Genomic DNA, 24,746 nt, shown 5'->3' with positions numbered 1-24,746 from the left:
TTGATGTACCAGGTCTCATCACTGGCCAGATGCTTTGTCCTCTTTTATCTTATTAAGTTATTAACTTGTTTACTAATTTATAATGATAAAATCGGTATCTTTGCATACAATCTCAAGATAGTAACACTGATTAATAGTAACTATGTCCAGTTGCTCACTATTGTAAGTGTCAAGGGACTGTATTCTTTTTCCCAACTTTATGGAGGAATACTTGACAAATATGTTTGCGTATATTTAAAGCGTATGATGTGATGGTTTGATTTACATATACATTGTGGAATAATTACCAATGGAACACCGTGAAGCCAACTGGATTGCTCATAACTCGTCATATGACATATTGTTGTCACTGGTTCATGCTCAGATTTCTTTAGTGTAGTTAGTTGATTAAATTATATGAACTTTTTTTCTTATTTCTTAACTCAAAATATAATAATAAAATAAAATAAAAACACCTACAACCCAAATAGAGCACAGAACATGAACACTGACAATTATATACATCTCTCCCTATGACCCTTATGCTAAGATACAAAAGCCTTGATGTATTTCTAGTGAACTTCAGTTCCTTAGAAATGGATTGGCAGTGATGTTTGTTTCACTGCGCACGCTACAGTTGTTCCACAATTGGCCCCATTTTTCCTTCATCTATTCATCTGTACAGTTATTATTGCATTGATTAGCTTAGAATAAGCAATCAATAACTGTGAAACCCAAAAGTCCAAGAATAAGATCCTTGGATATCACTCACAACAATTTATAGGATCGCTTCTATCATAAGTAACAGACTAGATTTCTTTTTTGCATTGGACCTCAGAGTTCTAGATCAGCATTTTTGTTCCTCCTTGACTCATGTGCCACTAGTCCTCAATATTGATCCAAACTTCACCCTCTTTTTCCTTCATTCAATTATAATTTTTAGAGATTAATTCATTAAATCACTAACAATAATATGTATCCATGAATTTTTTAAAGTAGCTTTAATATGCCTAACATCTGCATATAGAATCATTTTCTACAAAGCAAATTGTCCAGATCTCTTTTCCTACTCAACCTCAGTGTTGAATGTATGGGTTAGTGAACATACGTGCTTCATTTTAACCTCTTACTTTACCACTAGTCCATGGCTGACACGGGCTAATCTCTAACATCTGTCTATAAGATTATTTTCCTCAGCAATCCATCTCTTTCACTAATTGACCTCAGTGTTTCATGGATGGATTCATAAACATAATACTTCATATGAATTGCATTTTGGGGCATTCACTGATTATATTTCACACTTTTTGATAATACAGTGAATATCTTTAAACAAAACCACCCAAACTGAGACAAGAACACTGACTATTACTCACATTGTTCCCCACACTCTAACACACAGATGCATCCATAGAACGTGTGAGCATGGAAGAATCCTTAAATCAGCTGGAGCATGTCCATTCTGAGGAGCACAGAGCAGAGCAAATGATTAAAAAAGATGGAGACCTCATCTCCACTGGTCTTCACATTCCACCTTCCATTTAGTCAGTCATTTAGGGAATTAGTAATTTCAAAAATGCTTATTTCATTTTTCCCAAGTAAGCAAACAACGACGATCCTGCCACTGAAACAGAATGTGACCATTGCCTATTACTAGTTAACACTGCCTATAAAATCCTTAGCCAAAGGGGTAACACCCTTGTACCATTTATAACATGTATTTCCTAATGGATAAGGGTGTTTTCAATATACATTAGCAGTATCTCTTGTCTCACTACATATTTTTATAATTGGACAATGCTCTATGACCTTCACCTTATTTATATATTTATTGATTATTTCATTGATCCAATTATAAAAATAGGGAATGCATGAACAGAAACCTAAAACAAGATCCTTCTATATTCCTGACATCTGTCTATATGATGTCTTCAAACAATGGGAATAGAACAGGCTTCCTTTCTATTGGACCTCAGAGTTCCAGACACGTATTCATCGTATACGACTCATACGCCACCAGTAGTCATCACTGATCCAATATTGTCCCTCCTTTTCTTCAATTATTTCTACATTGTCTATTGATTAATTCATTAATTCACTAATAATAATTTTAAGACACTATTATTCACAAAAATCCAAGAAGAGCCTCGATATCCCTAATCTGTATACACGATCATTCTCATCACATCAAGATATCGCTCCCATTAATTATCCTGTTTTTCATATGTGCATTAATCAATATAATCAACCCCATATTTGTCCCTGGGCTACATTTGACCTTATTTGCTTATATTTCACACTTTTTAATGATTCAGTGAATACCTTTAAAAAAAAAAACAACATTAGAATAAGACAAGAACTTTGTTACTCACATTGGTCTCTATGCTCCTAACACACGGATGCAACCACAGAGCTGGGGACCACAAAAGATGCTTAAATCAGCTCGTTCTGAGGACACAGAGCAGGGCAGATGATAAAGAAAATTGAGACTTTATCCCCATTGATTCTTGCTTTCCACGTTACATTTACTGTTATTTAGGTATTTATAAATTTATGGTCCCTTTTCTTGTCCTAATGCCTGTCTATAGGATCGCTTCAAACAGAAGCAATAGGCTATATTTCCTTTTTTATTGGACCTCAGAGTTTCAGAAACATATTCATCATCCGTGACTCATACTCCACCAACAGTCATCATTGGTCCAGATCTGCGCCTCTTTCCCTCCATTCTCACGTACCTTACTTCATTAATTAATTTCTTAATGTCACAAAGTTAATTTTTAAAATGCTACGATTCATTTGTCTATGGGATCATTTACCACATTACTATAATTCTTTCATTATAATATTTTATATATGCATTAGTAAATATAATACTTCATAATATCCCATATTTATCATTTTCCATGGTTGGTGTTTGGGACTATATTTCACACTTTTAACAATACAGTGAACACTCTTTAAAAAACCTTCTTAAACAAATACAAGAAGTTTAACCTGTACTCACATTAGTCTCTACGCTCTTAACACACAGAGGAAACCACAGATCTCGGGACCATAAAAATAGTTAAATCATCTTGAGTGTGTCCATTCTGAGGAGTATAAGACAGAGCAAGTAATTAAAAATCAAAATCTTTTCTCCATGAGTCCTTGTTTTCCTCATTTCATTTTTCCAGTTATTTGGGTATTTGTTAATTTTTCAGAACATATATACATAAGAAAATATAAACATACATATTACAAAATTAACATCCCCAACTCGAGACCGGCCCAGGCTTATAAAACTAAATATTACTTATCAGTGTGGGTCTTTAAATGATCTTTAGAGAAACAGGTAACACCACCGGTCCATTTACTTCTTAACATCCATCAATTTCTTCAGCTCATATTAATAGTGTATCTTGCCTCACCACATATCTTCATTGATGGACATGACTTCATTTTTATTTTTCTTTATCTCTATATTTGTTTATTGGTTCTATCATTGATTCATTTATATTGATAATATAGAAATCCATGAATCCGAAATTACAAGAACAACATCCTTGTACGTTCCTAACATCGATCCATAGGATCATTTGCAAGAGAGGAAACAGACCAGATTTTGCTTTCTCTTGGACCTCAGACTTCCAGACACGTAGCATTCATCGTACACGACTCGTCCGCCACCAGTCATCATCATTGGTCCCAGTTTGGGCCTCTTTTTCTTCATTCACCTCTACATTTGTTTATATATTAATTCATCAATCTAACAATAATAATTAAATAAATCTATGAATCACAAAAACGCAAGGACAAGAGCCTTCGGTATCCCTATCAGCTTTCTCTAGAACCAATGTCTAACTGAATACCCGTCTTTCATTAATCATGTTTACTGCTGTAAAGATAGATCGATCAACATAATGTTTCATGCATTTCCAATTTAATCACTGGACCATGGTGGGCCTTTCTTCTTATATTTAATACTTTTTAAATTATTACAGTGATACCCTAAACAAACCACCCAAACCAACACAAGAACTTTGATGGTTACTCACACTGGACTAAATGTTCCTACAGAGAGAGGCTACTTTGGGGCTCCTGAACAGGGCAGATGCTTAAACCATTTCAGGTGTTTTCTTTCTAAGACGTAAAAGGCAAAGCAGAGGATAAGAGGATTGAGGCATCATCTCCACTGTTCAGTATTTTCAGCACATTTTAATTGTCTCATTGCCTCACCACATATATGAAGAGTGCATATGCTGCATGCTCTTCACCTGTACTTTTTTATATTTGTACACTGATTCTTAAATCGATCATTTATGACAAGAGAATCAAAATCCATGAAGACCAGCTAAGAAAACGATCCTTTTACATTCCCAAAATCAGTCTATGGGGTCACTTCAAACAGAGGCAATAAACTACACTTCTTTTTGTGTCAGACCTCAGAGTTCAAAACATAGTATTCATCATCCGTGACTCCTACACCACCAGCCGTAGGTCCATATTTTCGCCTCTTTTTCTCCATTCTCTTATATATTATTTCACTGATTAATTCCTTAATTTACTAATATTAATTTTAAAACCCTATAATTCACACAAAAAAATGAAGAATAAGAACCTTGAATATTCTACATCTGCCTAGAAAATCATTTATCACATTGATATATCTCTTTCATTAATTATCCTTAATCTATCTTAGATGGATTAATAAATATAACACTTGGTAATAATCCCATATGTATCATTGGCCATGGTTGGCCTTTTGAATAATATTCACACTTTTAATAATACAGCAAGTGCCCTTATTAAAAAACCTGTCAAATGAAGACACGATCTTTATTACTCACGTTGTGCTCCATGCACCTAACACACAGAGCCAACAAAGAGGGTGCAGCCGTGAAAGAATTCTTCCATCAGCTCCAGTATGTCCCTTCGGAGGACATAAAGCAGAACAGATGATGAAAAAAACACTGAGGCCTCATCTGAACGGATCCTTCTTTTCTATATTTCATTTATTCAGTTATTTAGGTATTTATTTTTCATAACATAGATTCTTTTCTCTTAATGAAAAGAGCAACCTCAAATTTGAGACTGATCTAGAAAATAAAATTTACTCTTATTTATCACAGTCTATGTGATCCTTAGTCAAAGAGGTGGTACTCTTAATCCATTTCTTTCTTTCTTTCTTTCTTTTCTTTTGCTGAGTAAGATTTGCCCTGCAGTAACATCCATTGCCAATCCTCCTCTTTTTGCTTGAGGAAGATTGTCCCTGAGCTAACATCTATGCCAACCTTCCTCTATTTTGTATGTGGGTCACCACCACATCACTGACAAGTGGTGTAGGTCTGTGACCAGGGTCCGAACCCACAAACCTGGGCCGCCGAGTGGAGAGCACAAACTTAACCACTAGGCCACACGTCCAGCCCCAATCCCTTTAGTTCTTAAGGAGTATCACTGTTTCAATTTTTAACAATAATAATTCTTGCCTCACCACAGATATTCACACTTGGACAATACTTCACTGTGTTCTTATCTATTTATTTATATTTCTTTAATGGTTTTCATTGATCCATTAATAATAACAAATCTAAATCAATGAATACAGGTTAAGAACATGATTTTTGTATATTTCTAATATCTATCTACAGGACGCTTTCCAAAAGAGGGATGTGGTTAATTATGTTTTGTGTTGGACCTCAGAGTTCCAGGCACATCTTATTCACCATCCATGACCCATATGCCACTTGTCATCATCATTGGTTCAGGTTTGGGTCTCTTCTTCTTCATTCATTTCTTTATTTGTATCAAATAAATCATTAATTAATTAATAATAATAAAATGAACATATAATTCACAAAATTCAAGAAAAAGATCTTTGAATATCCCTAACATTTCTCTATAGAATCATTTCCCATACGGACTGATTCTCTTTCATTAATTGACCTCAACATTGCACAGTATTTATTCATCAACATGCTTCATATCATATTTATCATTGGACCATAGTTAACTTTTTTATTATCTTTAATATGTTTCAATAATTCAATGAATACCTTTAAACAAATAACCCAATCTAAGACAACAACTTTGACTACAGTCAGGTGTCACTTAACAATGGGGATACATTCTGAGAAATGCATCATTAAGCAGTTTTGTCCTGGTGTAAACATCATAGGTGAACTTACACAAACCTAGATGGAATAGCCTACTACACACCTAGGCTACGTGGTATTAATCTTACAGGACCACTCTCATATATGTGGTCAGTTGTTGACTGAAAAATGGTTATGTGACACATGACTATATTACTCACCTTGGTCTCTTTCCAACAGAGGCAACATGAAGATCTTGATCGTGACAGAAGCTCTCGCCTCCATTCTGAATAGTACCAAGCAGAGAAAGTGATAAAAAGATTGAGATATTGTCTCCATTGATCCACACTTTCCACCATTCATATACATAGTCATTTAGGTATTAATTAATTATCGTTACATTTATTTCTTTTTCCCTTACTAAAACAAACATCAAACTTGCAACTTCCTGAGATCAATAATTGACCATTACTTATCACTTTCTATATCATCCTTAGTCAAAAATGGAAAATACACTTGACCCATTTATTATCCATTCTAACTTATATTATTTCTCCTTACTACATATTTAAGTAATGAATAATATTTAACCCTCTTTATCTTTATTCATTTGTATATTTGCTTATTCTGACATTGATACTACTTTAGTAACATTTTTAAAAATTCATGAACACAAGGAATAAGGACAAAGTCCTTACATACGCCTGACATCTGTCTATAGGAACACTTCCAACAGAGGGAATGGACCTGATTTCTTTGCATTGGACCTCAGAGTTCCAGACGCGTAGAATTCATTGTATATGACACATATGCCATCGGTCGTCATCATTGGTCCAGGCTTGGGTCTCTTTTTCTTCATTAAATCTATATTTGTTTACTGATCAATTTACTAAGTTATTAACACTAATAAAATAAATATCTGTGAATCAAAAAAACTCAAGGACAAGATGCTTAAGTATTTCTAGCATCTGTCTATAGAATCTTTGCCACACTGAATAAACCTACTTCATCAATCATCTTCATTGTGGCAAATACTGATTAATCAACATAATGTCTCATGTCAATGCCATATTTGTCATGGAGCCATGTTTGGCCTTCTTTGAATATATTTAATAATTTTTATTATTAGACTGAATATCCTGTATAAACCACCTCAACCAAGAGAAGAATCTGACCATTACTCACATTGGTCTCCACGCTCGTGCACGGGGGCATCGATGGAGCTCCTGATCATGGCCAAACGCTTAAATAAGTTCAGGTGTCTATTCTGAGGAGTACAAAGCAGAACAGATAATGACAAGATTGAGATATTCTCTACTGATGCATACATTCCACCTTCATTTAGTAAGTTATTTATGAATATAGCAAATTGGGGACATATTCATTACTTTTATCTTAAAAAATTGAACAATAGTGAACCTAACACTAACTCAGAACAAGAACTTAAACCATTATTCATTGCCTATATCATACTTAGCTGAAGAGGTAAGACACGTGAACCATTTACATTTCTTAGCGAACTTCAGCATTCTCAGTAAATGTTCATTGTTTCATCACCTCAGCACATACATTAAGAGTGGACGTGCTCCACCCCCTTCATTACCTTTTACGCTATTTATACTTCTACACTTAACTTTTAACTATTTATGCTTTTACAGTGATGGTTTCTTTGGGCCATTTTTTTACAGTAAAATCAAACTTCAGAAACACAAACCAAGAAAATTGGTTTTTATTTTCTATATTTTTTATTTTCGTAATATATGTCTATAATATCATGTCAAACAGAGGCAATAAATTATATTTCTTTTTTGTTGGACCTCAGAGTTTCAGACACGTAATATTCATCATCCATGACTCATACGCACCAGTCGTCATCATTGGTCCATATGTGGGCCTCTTTTTCTTCACTCTCATCTGCATAAGTTTACTCATTAATTCACTAATTCACTAACATTAATTTTTAAAACTCACTGATTCACAAAACCCCAAGAATAAAAGCAATATTCTGCATCTGCCTATAGTATCATTTGCACATTGCTATGTCTTTCATTACCATCAATGTTTCATGTATGGATTAATAAATATAACACTGCAGACCAAACTCATAGTTAGCATTCATGATAGTTTGTGTCTTGGATTATATTTCACACTTTTAACAATACAGTGAATACCGGGGGAAAGAAACCTCTGAAACAAAGGCATGAACTTTATTACTTACACTGGTCTCTATACTCATTACACAGAGGCAACTGTCGAGCATGTGATCATAGAAGATGCTTAAACCCACTCGAGAGCATCCATCTGAGGAGTACAGAGCAGAGCAGATGATATGGAAACTTGAGACCGTCTTCTAAATTGGTCCTTGTTTTGCTCATTTTGTTTAATCAGTCATAAAGGTATTTATTATTTTTCATAATTTAGATACATATATAAGCATAAATATAAGTATGATATGATCCTTAGAAAAAGAGGTAACACCGTTGGTCCATTTATTTCTTAACATGCATCAGCTTATATTAATAATATATCTTGCCTCACCACACATATTCATAGGCAGACAAGGCTTCATCTTTGTTTTTTTAATTTATATATTTATTGGTTCTACCATTGATCCATTTATATTAATAATATAGAAATCTATGAATCCAAGATTACAAGAACAATATCCTTGAATATTCCTAGCATGGATCCATGGGGTCACTTGTGAGAGAAGAAACACTAGATTTTGTTTTATCTTGGACCTCAGACTTCCAGACACGTAGCATTCATCGTTCATGACTCGTACGCCACCAGTCACCATCATTGGTCCAGATCTGGGCCTCTTTTTCTCCATTCCTATCTACATTTGTTCAATGATTAATTCATCAATTGACTAATAGTAATTAAATAAATATCTATGAATCACAAAACTCAAGGACAAGAGCCTTCAGTGTCTTTATCATTTTTCTTTAGAATCATTGCCTAATCTCTTTCATTGATCATCCTCACTGTTGTAAAGATAGATTAATCAACATAATGTTTCATATATTTCCATTTTAATCACTGGACCATGGGTGGTCTTTTATCTTATATTGAGTACTTTTTAAAAATATTACAGAGAATATCCTAAACAAACCACCCAAAGTAAGATGAGAACACTGACTATTACTCACGTTGGTTTCCATGCTCCTACAGACAAATATAGAGATTGTTGACCAAGGCATAATTCTTAAATCAGCTTCGATGTGTTCATTCTAAAAAGTATAAAGCAGAGTAGATGATAACATGATTGCGATATTTTATTTATCCTTCTTTCTACATTATTCAGTGTTTAAGTTATACATTAATTTTGGGTATTTTTCCTTAAGAAAAATAGACAACATTGAAATTTCCACTAACCCAAAACAAGGATATGGCCATTACTTATACTATCTATAACATCCTTAGCTAGAGCTAATACCCTTGAGCCATTTATTTCTTAACTGACTTAGTGTTTCAATATTTATTAATATTATCTCTTGCCTTACTGCATTTGTTCATGACCGGACACTGCTTCGCCCTTTCCATCTTTATTTATTCATATTTGTGCACTGATTCTTTAATCGATGCATTTACTGTACAGTCAGGCATCACTTAACGACAAAGGTACATTCTGGAAAATGTGTTCTTAATCGATTTTGTCATTGTGTGAACATCACAAAACGTCCTTCTGTGGTGCATGACTGTAAGAGAAGCAAAGTCCATGAACACAAAGACCCCAGAAGAAAATCCGTGTGAAATCCTAAACCTGTCTATGGGATCATTTCCAAGAGAGGCAATAAATCAAATTTCTTTTGATACTGGACCTCAGAGTTCCAGACACGTATTCATCATCCATGACTCATACGCCACCAGTGGTCATCATTGGTCCAGGTTTGGCCTTTTTTTCCCCTCTCTCATCTACCTTTGTTTATTAATTAATTTACCAATTTATCTAACAGTAATAAAATAAATACCTATGCAGCACAAAAAAAACAAAACACAGGCCTTGAGTAGTCCTACATCTGTCTACAGAATCACTTGCTACATAGATATGTCTCTGTCATTAATCATCCTCAAAGTTTCATGGAGGAATTAATCAATATAATGCTACCTATCACGTCCATATTTATCGATGGACCATGGTTGGCTTTCTTTGATTATATTTCATACTTTTCAAACACAGAGTGTATATCCGCAAAAACTCACATTTGTTTCTATGTGCCAAACACAGAGAGACAACCAGACATCTTGTCACCACAGAAGAATCCTTAAACCACCTCCAGTGCACCCATTCTGAGAAATACAAAACACAAAAGGAGATTAAAAAAAAAAAAACTGAGAGACCTTATCTGCATGGACTTTGCTCTCTGCATTTCATTTACTCAGCCACTTAAGTATTTATTAATTTTCATAATTTACAATGCTTCACTTATTCATATTAATTTATTTATATTTGTTTATGGATTCTTTCATTGATCTATTTATACTAATAGAATCAAAATCTATGAACACAAAAACCAAGAACATGGTCTTTGTATGTTACTAATATCTGTCAATATGGTCATTTCCAACAGAGGACATTCCGTATTGTGTTGGACCTCAGAGTTCCCGACACGTAGTATTCATCATTCATGACTCATACGCCACCAGTCATCATCATTGGTCCAGACTCAGCCCTCTTTTTCTTCACTCACTTCTACATTTCTTTCCTGATTAACTTACCAATAAAGCAATAACTATAAAATAAACATCGGTGAATCAAAACACTTGAAATCAGGACCCTTCAGTATCTCTAACATTCATCAATAGAATCATTTCCCTTGTCAAATATGTATTTCATTTCTCATCTATATTATTGCAAATACCAATTAATCAATAAGATGTTCCATGTCAATTCCATATTTATCATGGGGCCATGGTTGGCCTTTTTTATTATTTTTAATTATTTTCTAATATTACAGTTAATATCCTAAACAAATCACCAAAAACAAGACAAGAACTTTGACCATTACTCACACTCATCTCCATTCTCCTACATATGGAGCTTCCGATCACGGAAGATGCTTCAATCAGCTCGACTGCCCACCCTGAGACGTAAAAGCAGAATAGATTTTTAAAAACTGACATTATCTCCATTAACCCTTGCATATCACCTTTCATTAAGTCAGTAATTTAGGTATTTACTAATTTGGGGTAATATCTATTAATATTTCTCTTAAGAAAATGAACATCAAACTTGGCACTAAGGCAGAACAAGAACAATGATTATAACTTTCTGTGTAATCATTAGTCAAAGAAGTAACACCTTTGAACCACGTCTTCTTTTTTTCTCCCCAAAGCCCCAGTACACAGTTGTACGTCCTAGTTCCTACTTGTAAGTCCTTCTAGTTGCTCTGTGTGGGATGCTGCCAGAGTTTGGCCTGATGGGCAGCGTGCAGGTCCGCACCCAGGAACGGATCTGGTGAACCCCAGGCCGCCAAAGTGGGGCACACGAACTTAACCACTATGCCACCAGGCCAGCCCCTGAACCCTGCCTCTCCTAATCGACTCAGTGTTTTTGACATATATTAATAGAATCTCTTACTTCATGACGTATTTTCATAATTGGACAATGCTTTATTTATTTATATTTCTGTATGATTTTTTCATAATTTTAATATATCCAGTGATAATAATAGAGTCAGAATCCATGAACACAAAGACAAGAACATGATCCCTGTATATTCTTAATATTATCTATAGGATCACTTCCAACAGAGGCAGTAGACTAGGTTTTCTTTTGTGTTGGACCTCAGAGTTCCAGACATGTAGTATTCATCATCCAAGACTCATACTCCACCAGTCATCATCCCTGGTTCAGAATTGGCCCTCATTATTGTCAATCACGTCTACATGTTTTTATTGATTAATTCATCAATCCACTAATAATAATAAAATTAATGCTTAGAGGTCATGAAAATTTGAAACAATATTCTTAAATATCTCTAACATTTCTCTATGGAATTGCTTTCCACTGACTATATATATATATATATATACACCTTTCATTAATTAGCCACAATGTTTCCTATATAGATTCATTAATATAATACTTCATATTAACCCCATTTTACTATTTGAATGTGACTAAACTATGTCTTTATAGAGATTTAAATCAATTGTGACTCAAAATTAAAATTGAATAATACATTTTATATTAATTAATGAATAATTAAATGTGAAAATGAATAAAATGGTCTTGCTTTTCCTCTTCAGTTGACCAGAGATGTGCTGAATCGGCCCATGCGTGACCTTCATTCATTTATTTGTATCTGTATTCATTGATTCCCTTTCAATAATGGAGTTAAGACCCACGACAAGCCAACAAACGAGGAGCAACTACTGTGACTGTTACTTACATAAGATTCTACACTCCTTAACTGAATCACGGTGCGCCCATTCTCTGGAGTATAAAGCAAATATAATAGTAGATGAGATTAGACTAGGTAAATAGATAGAACAGCCTTGATTTAGATTTTTTCAAATTGAGTTCAAGGCAACAATAATTGATTAGGAATAAACCTTAGTGCTTGCTGCATATTAAAACTCTGAAAGACATACTTATTGATTGAACAATTGATTTGACTATTAAATTTAACTGATATAATGAACACTTTTGAAACCAACACCAGACAAAGGAATAAGAACTATTGCACATGCCTGTTTCTATGTCCCCTCCCGAGCCCAGTAAGAGCCATATGTTCTTTCTAAATGAGCTTTGCTTGGAAAGAATTAGATTAATCTGAGTCCTAAATTCGAGCACATTCGCAGCAATGGTCCGCGTTTGCCCACCTTTATCTATGTATGTATGTATTTGGTTAGACATGGAGTCATTTATCTTGCATTTTTCAAAGAAACTCTTACCAAAAAGCCAGAAAGAGGAATCCTATGTAAACACACTCAACAAGAGCCTAGGTCTGTTTTCTTTGTCTGGAGAGCAATTGTGTAGAACTACATTCATCGCTCGCCTTGTTTCCTAACATGCGCTCCTCACTGGTCCACGCTTTGCCTTCCTTCAAATAATTGATTAAAATATTAACTTATCTTTTATATATTTGTAATATTTGCAACTCCACGGAAACAAGACAATATTAATGCCTGTCCATATGCTCATTAGGTGCAGGAAAAAGATCAGATGATTTTTCCTTATCTTTTTTAAACTAAAAAATAGTGAAGATGATTGGATTAATCATAACTGGTAACGTGACAGATTCTCAACATAGGCCAGGGTGTAAGCCCTCTCTTAATTATGTATTTAATCAATAATTAAACGTTTTGCCCTTCTCTTAATAAAACAAAAAACCAACAACCCAACCCAGAAAAACAACATGGGCTCTTACATCCGTTTATCTCAGCGCTCCTTACCCCAAAGGCTCAGCTTTAATCAATTTCTTTTACTAGAACTCAGTGCTTCAGAAATGGATTGATAATGAGTTTTATATTACCTATATTACATTACATACTCTCATATTTGGCTCAGGAATAATTCTTTTTGTCTTCATTCATTTATACATTTCTTAATTTATTCATGCTTTGATTTACTGAAAATACAATACACAGAAGCCCAAGAACAAACTTTTGAATATTTTTAACTCCTAGAATAAGCTCACTTCCCATAGAGATAACAAGAGGAATCTTTCCGTAATGGACCTCAGAGTCACAGGGTTTAATCAAAATCCTTGATTTCAGACACCCCAGGGTACTCATCATTGATCCAGGCTAAGCAATCTTTTTCTTCATTTACACTTTGTTTATTGATCCATTCATTGATCCACTAACAGCAATAAAATCAATATCTATGAATAAAAATAAAAAGCCAAGAACAAGATCCTTGAATATGACCAAGATCTGTTTATAGGCTCTCTTCCCATAAACTAGATCTTTTCTCGAGAGACTTGATCTCTTTATGCAGTGGCCCTCAATGTCGTATGTATGGATCAATGAACATTCTTGCTTCATACACACCCTATTTCAACTATCTTCCATCTTGCTATGCACTCCTCCATCGAGGAGGAGTTTTCCGATAGAACTTTGCCTGATAATGTGAATGTGTTATAACTGCGCTGTACAATTCGGTCACCATTAGCCACCCGTAGCTCCTAAGTACTTGAAATGTGGCTAGTGCAACTGAGGAACCCAATTGAAAATTCATTTAATTTCAATTATTTTAAATTTAAATAGCCACATGTGGTTAGCGGCAACCACATTGGACAGTGCAGCCCTAGATTTTATTACTAGATAAACGTTTAAATCAAATGTAGTACACACAGGTGGATTACTATCAGCTTTGAAAATGAACAGAATGTCTTCCATCTTATTCAAACCAAAATTCTATTAAAACGGATTAACCGTAATCTTTGTTTCGTAACACATTCATATCATCAGTCTATGTATGGCTTAATTTCAATAATTCAATAAACACTAATAAAAAATTTACCCCAACTGACAAGATCTTCTGACTATTATCTACATTAGTCATCAGATTCCATACCCACAAAGGTAACAGGTGAGATCTTCAGCAGCAGAGCCTGACTGAATCAGCCATGGGCTTCCTTCTGTGGAGTCCAATGCCAACATTTAGAAGAAGGAAGAGTCCAGGTTTAGCTTGATTTAAAGGACATTAGTTGTGTGGTATTAGGTTAATCATGAAGTTGATTCAAGTCTCACTTTCATCACTGACCCAAGAACAGCCCCCTTTATTTCCTGATGTGACTGCTAATTTTAAGTAACAATGAACACTGCCACGTTCATCATTCAAAAATAAGGACTATGATATTCTACATATCTGTCCACACAGTCCTGCCCGTGTAGGCAAGAGCCTAAATACTCTTTTTTTTAATGGACTCAATTCGTATAGAAATGGGTGAATTTAAATTTGTCATTCATGGCACATCCTCACCAAGATCTACGCTTGACCCTATTTATATGTTAACTCAATCGTTCATTGTTTTGTTTATTCGTCTATGAAATGACTCATGGAATATTTGATCATATATTCAAATATACTAACACACAAACATACACAATGGTAAAGCCATGAACAACCTAGAATAGAAATGCCCCTTGTGTGTGTAAATGCCCAAACCTAAACTAGGAAGAGAGGATCAGTAGTACAGACAAAGATTAATCATTATTCTTGCTTCTTACAGGGCCATGTTTTGTCCCGTTTTTAACTACTGACTGTGATTAGGACATAATCTATTCACACGTAGTAATTTATCAATAACTGGGAATTAACTAACCTTAGGAAACTCGAATAATATTGCTCTGTCTCGATATGTCTATTACATTGCCCACAGAGATTCAAAAACCAAATGCTTTTCCTTGTTTTTAATAAAACGCAGTGAATAGAGGGAGATTAATAATAAGTCTTTTCATAAGGCATATTCTCAAGTTGAACTATGCTCATTCTTTTTCCAATTAAATAACTACTTAATAAATTATTTATTTACATAATTTTCCCTTCTCTAAAACAACCAACCAGCAAATAACCACCTACATCAAACAATAAAATTGAGTCTTATATATATCTGTCTATACACTCCTTCCAAAAGAGATATATGAATATATTTCACTGGAATTCAGTGCTACAGAAATGTTTAATAATAACCCATGCCTCATCATTGGCCAATGTACAACTTTCCTTATATTTACCCATTTTGACATTTCTTCATTCACTCATGCCTTGATTTACTTATAAAAATTAAATCCGTACTTATGAAATGTGTATGCCCAAGGTCAAGATGCCTGAAAGTTCTGAACTTCTGTGATAAGCTCATTTCCGTAGAGGAAGAAAGGAGGACACTTTTTAATAATGGACCTCAGAGTTCCAGATGGCTTTAATCAAAAGTTTTGATTCAGACACCCTCCAATCTCATCATTGGTCCAGGCCTGGCACTCCTCTTCTTCATGCATTTCTATCTTCACTTTCGCATGAATCACAAACTCCCGAGAACAAGGTCCTTGATTTAACTATGATCTGTCTCTAGACTGATTTCTCCCAGAACTTTTACACTAGATCTCAGTGTAAACCTGGTTTCATAACAGTGCCCTCCCTAAAAACGATCCATGATTGGGCCATGTTCATTTAATTTATCCAATTTTAAACATGGTATAATAAACAACCAAAAACCACAATGGTACCCCGCTTCTAGAACACAGACAATATGTTCCACCTTCCAAGGGCTTCCTCTAAATAGCAAACAGCCTGGCTCTCTACCAATATGGAAATGCTTAAATCAACTGTGGCGCAGAAATAATATGAAATAGCAAACGGTTATGAAAATTAATTAAATGCCTTCCATCAATTTAAGAAATGAATCTCATTTGTGCTAACATGGGTTAATTCTACTCCTTGGCCCATAACACATTCCCACTATTGGTCCATAGTTGGTGTTATTGGATGTTGTTCTATTGAACTACCTCAGTGAGCTCATGTGAACAAACCATACAAACCAAGAAGAGAACCTTTGCTACTTACATTGTTCCTTACTCACAGAAGTAACAGTCAAGATCCCCATCAATGGACAATGACTGAATCCAATACAGAGTGTTCATTCAGGAGGAAAAGGTAGATTTTTAAAAGAACAAAAGTGTAAATTTAGATTTTTAAGTAGAAGTTATTTCTGCATTACTAGATCACTCGTTAACGTAGGTAGGTGTCACATTTTCATCATCAATTCAAAAGTGGTATCCTTTTCATCTACTGACTTACTCAATTTGTAGTGTGAAAAAATAAAATGAAGACCTTCTAATCTACCACTCAACACAAGAACTCTAACTATTATTAATATCTGTCTATATGCCCCTATCACAGAGCAAAAAGGCCACATGATTTTTTAATGGGGAAAATTTTTGCAAAATGGGATGAATTTAAATTCTTGTTTCACAGAACAATCTGACCAATGGGCCATGCTTACTTCAATTCATGCATTTATCAATTAATGTGTTTATTCACCTTTTTAATAATTCTAAGAGTAATTTAATTATCTACTCTTTTTTCTACAGAAAATACAAAATGGGAAAGCCATCCGCTACTCAAAACTAAATATTATTACATGCAACTTTCTATGTTGGAACTGTCTGCACTGACGGCCCTTTCTGCAGTGACGGAAATGTTCTCCTTTAGCACTGCCCAATATGGTGGCCACTGGCCACATAACGGCTTGAAATGTGGCTAGAGTTCCTGGGGAACTGAATTTTTATTTTCAATTAATTTGAATTTACATGTTAATAACAAGATGTGTTTAGAGAGTGAGGTCTACCCGATGCTTCCCTAAAGAAGGGCGGGCCGGGGTCTTTTTATTTAGGTAGACTGCAAGAGAGCAGAACAGGAGTAACCGTGCTCCCTTATAGATTATCCATGCTCCTCACTGGCCCATGGCTTATGTTCTTTTAAATGATGGATTGAGATATGAAATTATTCTTTTACTCACTTATACTAGCACCAATACTGGTGAACCCTAAGGATGCGGGACAAGAACACTGAGTGACACTAAATCTACTCATTGGTTTATCACCCACAGAAATCACCAACAAAATGCACTTACAATTTTCTTTTTAAATAAAAATCAATGAACACAAGGATTTGTAATTAGTATATTCACATTTTCAATGTTCATGCTTAGAAGTTTTCCATGTTTTAATAACTATTTAATCATTTGTATTTTATTTTTTATTATTGATCATATTAATTTAAATAATTATTAAAATAATTTTATACTAATGTATTTATCATGATTCGTTATATTATTATTGACTATATTATATTAAGTATTATTGATTATTCGCAATTATATAAATTTTTTGTCCCTTTTAAAAATAAGACATCCCACCAACTCACCACTAACCCAGAATAACAACACTGATATGCCCAAAGGAGGAACAGCCTTAGTCTATTTCACTTGAACTCAGAAGCATATTAACAATGATCCGTGGTTCATTAGCTCCTTTCATAATTGGATAAGGGGTAGCCTTCCTCCTTATTTATACTTTAGTTATGCATGCATTGATTTACTTATCATAATACAATCCATATTCATGAACAAAAGGTTAAGAATACAATCCTCGGATATTTCTAACTTTCTCTATAAGCACATTTCCCATAGATGCAATGGACCTCAGAGTTACAGACTGGGTTTAATCAAGTATTTTATTCAGATGCCCCACGCATACTCATCATTGATCCAGACTTGGTATTCTGTGCCTTCATTTAACATATTGTTCTTGAATTATTCATTGATTCATTAATAATAATGCAATCAACGTCCATGAATAAGGAAAATAAAACCAAGATCCTCAAAGATATGAATATGTCTGTGCAAGTTAACTTCTCGCAGAGCTGGAGGACTAGCCCCCTTTGTGCCGTGCACCCCAGCATTGCAAATATGAATAATCCATGTCTTTGCATCACATCAATTCCATATTAGTCATTGGTCCATGCTTGGACCTCTTTCATTTAACAGTCTTATTTTAAAGATGGTACGCTGAACTGCCATTTTATAACACAACTAAGAAAAAGGCAAAATTTTCCATTTTCTTATGTTCTCCTCTTCAATGGATTCATAATCTCCAACAATATCAATGGAGAAGCATTCAAAGCTATCATGGTATAAAAATAAAATAGAGTATTAAAATGTTCTGAAAATGACTGAAACGCTTTCCATATTTTTTGACCTAAGGAATTCAGTCATGCTGAAATGGATTAATCATAATTCCGAATTCACATACATTCTAATCATTGGTCAATGCATGACCACGACCACATTTGAATTGTTCGTGTATGTAGCCATTCATTCCCTCAAAACATCTCAGTGAGAACCTTGACGAAGCCCCAAGCAAGAACATGAACTTTGATTATTGCTTACATTGACCTCTTTTTACCCAAAGAGGTAAAAGGCAAGATCTTCACCACGAGATGACAACCAAATCTGGTAGAGTGCATTCACTCTGAGGAGTAAAAAGCAAATTTTAAAAAGAATCAGTCTACATTTAGCTATTTCAAGCGAGCAATAATCAAGTAACCATAAAGCTTGGTTTGCATCCTATTCTCAACATTTGGAAAGAGAGAGCTCTACTTCGTATTTACTAACTTGTACAATTTTTATTTTAAATAATATCATGAACACCATTAAATCTAGCAGTAAACAGGAGAAAAATAACCCTAATTATTAGGAATATCTGTCTGTACTTGCTACTCACAGAGGTAAGAGCCAAGATCATCTTTTGTGTTGAATGTTACTTGTGCAGAATTGGATCCTGGGGCGAGTCAATTCATGGCACAATCTCACCAATGGTCCAAGCATGACCCTACTTGATGTATTTATTAATTCACTCACGAATTGCTTCATTTCATGGCATTATACGACCATTCCTTCATTTTTCTATAAGAATTCCCAGAAGTTTAAACAACCATCAACACAGAACTGAAACACTATTATTTACAAATGTCTATATGGACCACTGGAAAGGCCTAGAACTGTGTCTTCCTATGGATATCAGCTGTGCAAAATACGATGAATCATGATCTTTACATCTAATTACATGCTTTCCATTGGTGCACTGTTGGCCAATTTTAAAAGAAATTGATCGAAATATAAATGTATACATGTGTTCACTTATAATTAGACCAATATACGTGAGCTCATCCGCACTGGATAAGTACCTTGAATAATATTTACATTTGTCTTTATGTCATTATGCAAAAGAATAGTGCAAAAAAAAATAGCAAACTGGTTCCTTTAATGTTTGTTTGCCTAGAAAAAGTTGCATGAAACAAGTGCATTAATTATAAGTGTTGTTGTATAAAACAGTGTCATCACTGCTCCATGCTCTCCCTCTCAATTACATAGTTCATTCAATCAACTATTTAGGCAAATGTATTTCCCTTTCCTTAATAAAATGATCAATTGGCAATCGGCCCCAACACGGAACAAAAACATTGACTTTAATGTACAGATGACCACATGCTCCTTACCAAAGTGGTAAGAGGCTTGCCTATTAATTTATTGGGACTAAGAATCTGAAAATTGCTTTAATAATTATCTATGTTTCCTTGCATGCCTTAAAAAGCAGTGCACACGTCTCTCTCTTATTCTTCATTCATTGATATATTTCTTTATATGTGGGCTAATTTTATTTTAATAATGCAATTCATACCCCAAACCACAAAAGCCCAAGAATAAGGTACTGTAGGCTCATTTCCCACAAAGAGAATAATGAGGTGTCTCTTTGTAATGGACCTCAGAGATGCAGACGGGTTTAATCAAAATTCTTGTTTCAGAAACCCCATGACATTCATCACTGGTCCATGCTAGGAAATTATTTTCATCTATTAATTTTCTGATTCACAAATAAAACAATCACAAAATTCCAAAAACAAGACCCTTGAATTTTAGGCTTTTGTCCCGCAGAGCTAATGGCTACATGTCTTTTGTAACAGCTCTCGAAGCTGCACACGTGGATGGTCAACACGCCCGCTTTGTATTAAACCCACATTCAGCATTGCTTCCTGTGTGTCCCGTTTTTATTTAATTCAACCACATGTCAGAGATGATTCAATGAAAAATAATGAAACCACCATCTTCAATCACCTCTGGGCTGCACCCGGAGAGTCATCAGCCAGCTCCATCCATATGGGAATACGAAATAAACCAAGGCAGAAAATAAGGAATAATATTAAACTGCTCTGAGAATAAATTAAATAACTTCTATCAAAATTACCTCAGTTGTGTGGATTTAGATTAAACGTAGTTTTTGTTTTATAACACATTCCCATCATTGGTCCCTACCTGGAGTGTTTTATTTATTCATGTCTGGAGCAGACAATTATTACTTTGAAATGCTTCAGCCAGCACCAACAAACAACCTATCCAAACAAAGGACGTGAACTGAGGGACTTACTTATATTTGTCTTTATGCTCCTTGCTCACGATAACAATTCTTTATTAAATGATGAAATCGGCTGTCTTATGTTCACTCTAGGGAGGAGAAAGGAGATTTGGACCAGATTTAGATGTTTTTTGATGGTTGTTGCACAGAACCAGACAACAATAAACCCTGGTTTAAAAATGCAATTTTTTATTAAACTATATTGAATTCTTAGTTATAAATAGTATAATAAACACTAGTAAGCGCACCACCTAGTCCAAGGTAAGATCTATAACGATTACAAATATCCACCTACATAAGCATCTATGAAATAGATGGTCACTTAATGGATTATTGACTGATGCAAACACTCTTGCTTTCCTAATTAAAAAAAGAAAACCAGCAAACTGCAAAAACTCAAAACATTGCCTCTTAACTGATATGCTCCATAGGAAAGAGAATTACAGATAAACCTTTCATTTTACTTCGGAATTATATTAATATTAACACTTGTTTTTTGTAGCCTACTAATTGTTCCATGAGTACATTTCTGTCTTTATTCATGCATTGATTCACTTGAAATAATACAATCTATATCCCTGAACCACAGAAGCCCAGGAGCAAGTTTATTGAATTTTCCTAGCTTCTCCTGTTAGCTAATTTCTACAGAGAGTATTGACTGGCTCTCTTTCCATGAGGGACCTCAGAGTCACAGAGGGCTGCAGCAAAGGCGGTGATTCAGATCTCTCCACCAATACTCATCACTGATCCAGGCATGGCTTCCTATTTCTTCATTAGTTTATGCCTTCTTGAACCGATTCATTCATTCAGGAATTCATGAATAATAACTACACAACCAATAACCTTTAATGACACAAAACTTAGAACAAAAGCCTTAAACACAACCAAGAGCTGTTCCCTGCCCCCATTCACACCGAGAAAAAAGACACAATCACTTTTCACAATGAACTTCTGTTTTCCACATAGGGATTAATCAGCACCCTTGCTACATATCAATCCCTTCCTTATGATTTGATGTCCACCTGCTCCTCTCTCACTTGATGTGTTCATATATTAAAGCTAGTGTAATCAACAACCGCAAACCTACCATCTTGGCCCACAACTGAGAAAACTGACATCTGCCACCTTCCAAGGTACTCCAGCCTCAAAGAGTTAACAACTGCAATCTTTATCAAGGAAGGCATGTATTAGGCAAATGTGACAAGAACATTAAATTGGAAGTTAAACTGCTCTGACAATATGTGAACTGCCCTCAATCTCTTTAATAATGGTCCTTACTTGGCGGAGCCGAAGTAACCATAAATTTTAGTTGATGACCCACCCCAATCATGGGCTTCTGACTGGCATTCCTTAATTTCACATAGTATTTAACTATTTCTTTTATTGAAATAATTTCGTGCACTCCCGTGAATAACCCCTGTCCAGGCCTAGAACACCAACAGGGACGTCTGCTTACATCAGTGTTCATGCTCCTTGGTCCCAGAAGTAAGAGCCAGGGCCTACACAGTTACAGGATGATTAGATCAGCTCTGTCTTGTTCTTCTATAAAGAAAAACAAAAGGCCTATTTTTAAAAACAAGGAACATAGAGTTAGGTTTTTAAGTTGAAATTTGTCAGGAGGACTAGATTAATCATGAACCCTACTTCATAACACATTCTCATCATCTTCCCAAGAAGGGCACTCTTTATTTACTTACTGAAGTTTTACTACTAAACAAATTCACTTGCTGTGCAGAAAGGAGGAGCCAAGATCATCTTTTTACTGGACTTATTTGTGCAGAATTGGACATGTTTCATTTGTTTCATGATACAATCTCACCAACGCTCTACAAATTGTTACAGATTTACAAATTCACTCACTAATTTATTTTATTATTCAGGGAATAATAATACCATATCCACATTTTTCTAATGAAAATTTATAATGGTTAAACACTAACTCAGAACCAAATTATTACAACTTGGAGATGTCCAGATGCACCTTTCAAAATATAGAAGAGACTAGAATTTTTCTTAGAATATCCGTCATTGGAAAACAAGATGAACCATTATCCTCATATTAAAACATGGCTCCTAACTGGTCCATGGTTTGCTGACTTTTGAAAAATAGATTGAAATACAAAATTATACCTTCTTTCTCTTATGCAAAGGCACAGGTATCTGTAATCTTATCCACTGGACACAGTCATTGACAGCAAGAATAAGAGACTAGCTCGTTTCTTATTGTTTCAATAAAAATCGGTAAAAAAAAGACTGGATTAACTATGAGTGTTGTCATACAAATCACTGTTATCATTGGTCTCTGCCTAGCTCTCAATTATGTGGTTATTTAACCAACCAACTGAGTAAATGTCTTTCCATTCCTTAATAAAACAATCGGTCAGCAACCCACCACCACCAAAAAACAAAAACTCTAGAGTGTTACCTACAAATGACCATATACTCCTTTTTAGAGCAGTCAGAGCCTTTACTAGTAACTTAATGGAAGTCAGAGTCTCAGCCACATTTTAATAGTAATCCATGTTTCATTACATTCCTTAATAATAGGTGCATGACTTGTCTTCTTTTTCTCATTCTTTGATACATTTTATTTATTTGTGGGCCAATTTTATAATAAAAACAGAATCCACCCCCAAGAACCACAAAAGCCCCAGCACAGGGTACCATGGGCTCATTTCCCGCAGAGGGAATAACTCCACGTCTCTCTGTAATGGACCTCAGAGTTGATATGGGTTTAATCAAAGCTCCTGTTTCAGATACCCCATGGTACTCATCATTGGTCCAGGCATGTTTTCCTTCCTTTATATCTTCATTTACTTATTTATTCATTGATCCATGAATAACAATACAATCATAAAATTCCAGAAACAAGATCTCCCCATTAGTGGCTCTTTCCCCATAGACTGAATAGACTAGTCTCCTTTGACAATGGACCTCAGAGAACATGCCTCACACCAAATCCACATTCACCATTGGTCCTTCTGTGGCTGTCGTCTATTTAATTTTTAAGCCCATGTTCTGAAGATGGGTCAATGAAAACTGAGGAAACCACCATTTTTAGTCACTTCTCAGACCCAACATCTTCCATTTTCTTATGGGCTGCCACACAAACGGTTATCAGCCAAGACTATACCAATGTGAAAACGTTTAAGTCGTTGGTGGAGGAAAGTAAAATGTAATATTAAATAGTTCTGAAAATGAAGGAAACGACTACTATCTTTTTTAATCATTTCAGTTGTGCCGAATTAGATTAAACACGATTTTTGATTCATAACATATTCCCATCACTGGTCCATACTTGGGGAATTTTAGTTCGTATACAGACATTGGTTCTTTTGAAATAACGCTAAACACTAGTGAACAAAGCATCCCAACCAAGGATGGGAACTTGCAGTGGGACTTACGTTTGTCTCTGTGTTCTTTACCCACTTAGAAAATGAGTAAGTCCACTGTCCCATGGTCATTCTGGGGAGGAAAAAGCAGAATTATCCTAATTTTTTAATGTATACTAATTATGTAAAACTAAATAGTTTAATTAGGATAGTATTTTACTTTTACTTTTAAACAATGTAATAGCCACTGCTGAATAAGAATAAGAAAAATGTCTATCAAAAATATCTTTATATTTTAAAACTTTTCACAGAATAAAAGAACATTTGAATGAATGCTACTTTTACAGAATTGGGTACATTTGCATCCTAATTTCAAGCTCTCAGTGATGACTCATGGTTGATTGCATTTTATATGTTCATTTGTTCATTCGATTAT

The 24,746-nt window shown here is 34.8% G+C and overlaps 15 non-coding genes and 3 pseudogenes across 15 annotated transcripts; all 18 read right to left on the bottom strand.

Annotated features, from left to right (window-relative positions):
• Positions 1-806: 806 nt before the first annotated feature.
• LOC123287484 (small nucleolar RNA SNORD113/SNORD114 family) lies at positions 807-881 on the bottom strand. Its single transcript, XR_006530815.1, has one exon. It is a non-coding gene; the product is annotated as a small nucleolar RNA SNORD113/SNORD114 family (small nucleolar RNA).
• A 1,063-nt stretch (positions 882-1,944) lies between these two features.
• LOC123287542 (small nucleolar RNA SNORD113/SNORD114 family) lies at positions 1,945-2,016 on the bottom strand. The gene has a single exon (XR_006530859.1). It is a non-coding gene; the product is annotated as a small nucleolar RNA SNORD113/SNORD114 family (small nucleolar RNA).
• A 593-nt stretch (positions 2,017-2,609) lies between these two features.
• Positions 2,610-2,681, bottom strand: LOC123287447 (small nucleolar RNA SNORD113/SNORD114 family). The gene has a single exon (XR_006530782.1). It is a non-coding gene; the product is annotated as a small nucleolar RNA SNORD113/SNORD114 family (small nucleolar RNA).
• A 909-nt stretch (positions 2,682-3,590) lies between these two features.
• LOC123287453 (small nucleolar RNA SNORD113/SNORD114 family) lies at positions 3,591-3,665 on the bottom strand. The gene has a single exon (XR_006530787.1). It is a non-coding gene; the product is annotated as a small nucleolar RNA SNORD113/SNORD114 family (small nucleolar RNA).
• Positions 3,666-4,393: 728 nt separating this feature from the next.
• Positions 4,394-4,460, bottom strand: LOC123287487 (small nucleolar RNA SNORD113/SNORD114 family; annotated as a pseudogene).
• Positions 4,461-5,647: 1,187 nt separating this feature from the next.
• LOC123287458 (small nucleolar RNA SNORD113/SNORD114 family) lies at positions 5,648-5,722 on the bottom strand. The gene has a single exon (XR_006530792.1). It is a non-coding gene; the product is annotated as a small nucleolar RNA SNORD113/SNORD114 family (small nucleolar RNA).
• Positions 5,723-6,811: 1,089 nt separating this feature from the next.
• Positions 6,812-6,886, bottom strand: LOC123287452 (small nucleolar RNA SNORD113/SNORD114 family). The gene has a single exon (XR_006530786.1). It is a non-coding gene; the product is annotated as a small nucleolar RNA SNORD113/SNORD114 family (small nucleolar RNA).
• A 975-nt stretch (positions 6,887-7,861) lies between these two features.
• LOC123287549 (small nucleolar RNA SNORD113/SNORD114 family) lies at positions 7,862-7,935 on the bottom strand. Its single transcript, XR_006530865.1, has one exon. It is a non-coding gene; the product is annotated as a small nucleolar RNA SNORD113/SNORD114 family (small nucleolar RNA).
• An 850-nt stretch (positions 7,936-8,785) lies between these two features.
• On the bottom strand, positions 8,786-8,860 carry LOC123287444 (small nucleolar RNA SNORD113/SNORD114 family). The gene has a single exon (XR_006530779.1). It is a non-coding gene; the product is annotated as a small nucleolar RNA SNORD113/SNORD114 family (small nucleolar RNA).
• A 1,008-nt stretch (positions 8,861-9,868) lies between these two features.
• LOC123287538 (small nucleolar RNA SNORD113/SNORD114 family) lies at positions 9,869-9,940 on the bottom strand. The gene has a single exon (XR_006530855.1). It is a non-coding gene; the product is annotated as a small nucleolar RNA SNORD113/SNORD114 family (small nucleolar RNA).
• A 702-nt stretch (positions 9,941-10,642) lies between these two features.
• Positions 10,643-10,717, bottom strand: LOC123287541 (small nucleolar RNA SNORD113/SNORD114 family). The gene has a single exon (XR_006530858.1). It is a non-coding gene; the product is annotated as a small nucleolar RNA SNORD113/SNORD114 family (small nucleolar RNA).
• Positions 10,718-11,834: 1,117 nt separating this feature from the next.
• LOC123287454 (small nucleolar RNA SNORD113/SNORD114 family) lies at positions 11,835-11,909 on the bottom strand. The gene has a single exon (XR_006530788.1). It is a non-coding gene; the product is annotated as a small nucleolar RNA SNORD113/SNORD114 family (small nucleolar RNA).
• A 1,824-nt stretch (positions 11,910-13,733) lies between these two features.
• LOC123287475 (small nucleolar RNA SNORD113/SNORD114 family) lies at positions 13,734-13,806 on the bottom strand. Its single transcript, XR_006530806.1, has one exon. It is a non-coding gene; the product is annotated as a small nucleolar RNA SNORD113/SNORD114 family (small nucleolar RNA).
• Positions 13,807-15,903: 2,097 nt separating this feature from the next.
• LOC123287471 (small nucleolar RNA SNORD113/SNORD114 family) lies at positions 15,904-15,977 on the bottom strand. The gene has a single exon (XR_006530803.1). It is a non-coding gene; the product is annotated as a small nucleolar RNA SNORD113/SNORD114 family (small nucleolar RNA).
• A 2,224-nt stretch (positions 15,978-18,201) lies between these two features.
• LOC123287474 (small nucleolar RNA SNORD113/SNORD114 family) lies at positions 18,202-18,277 on the bottom strand (annotated as a pseudogene).
• Positions 18,278-20,323: 2,046 nt separating this feature from the next.
• LOC123287479 (small nucleolar RNA SNORD113/SNORD114 family) lies at positions 20,324-20,398 on the bottom strand. Its single transcript, XR_006530810.1, has one exon. It is a non-coding gene; the product is annotated as a small nucleolar RNA SNORD113/SNORD114 family (small nucleolar RNA).
• A 1,255-nt stretch (positions 20,399-21,653) lies between these two features.
• LOC123287496 (small nucleolar RNA SNORD113/SNORD114 family) lies at positions 21,654-21,729 on the bottom strand (annotated as a pseudogene).
• A 1,959-nt stretch (positions 21,730-23,688) lies between these two features.
• On the bottom strand, positions 23,689-23,762 carry LOC123287490 (small nucleolar RNA SNORD113/SNORD114 family). The gene has a single exon (XR_006530818.1). It is a non-coding gene; the product is annotated as a small nucleolar RNA SNORD113/SNORD114 family (small nucleolar RNA).
• Between the last annotated feature and the right edge of the window lie 984 nt (positions 23,763-24,746).

Source organism: Equus asinus, chromosome 7, assembly GCF_041296235.1.
Source record: "Equus asinus isolate D_3611 breed Donkey chromosome 7, EquAss-T2T_v2, whole genome shotgun sequence".
Lineage (NCBI taxonomy): Eukaryota > Metazoa > Chordata > Mammalia > Perissodactyla > Equidae > Equus > Equus asinus.
The sequence above is the reverse complement of the archived record's forward strand: the minus strand, read 5'-3'. Positions and strand labels throughout refer to the sequence as shown.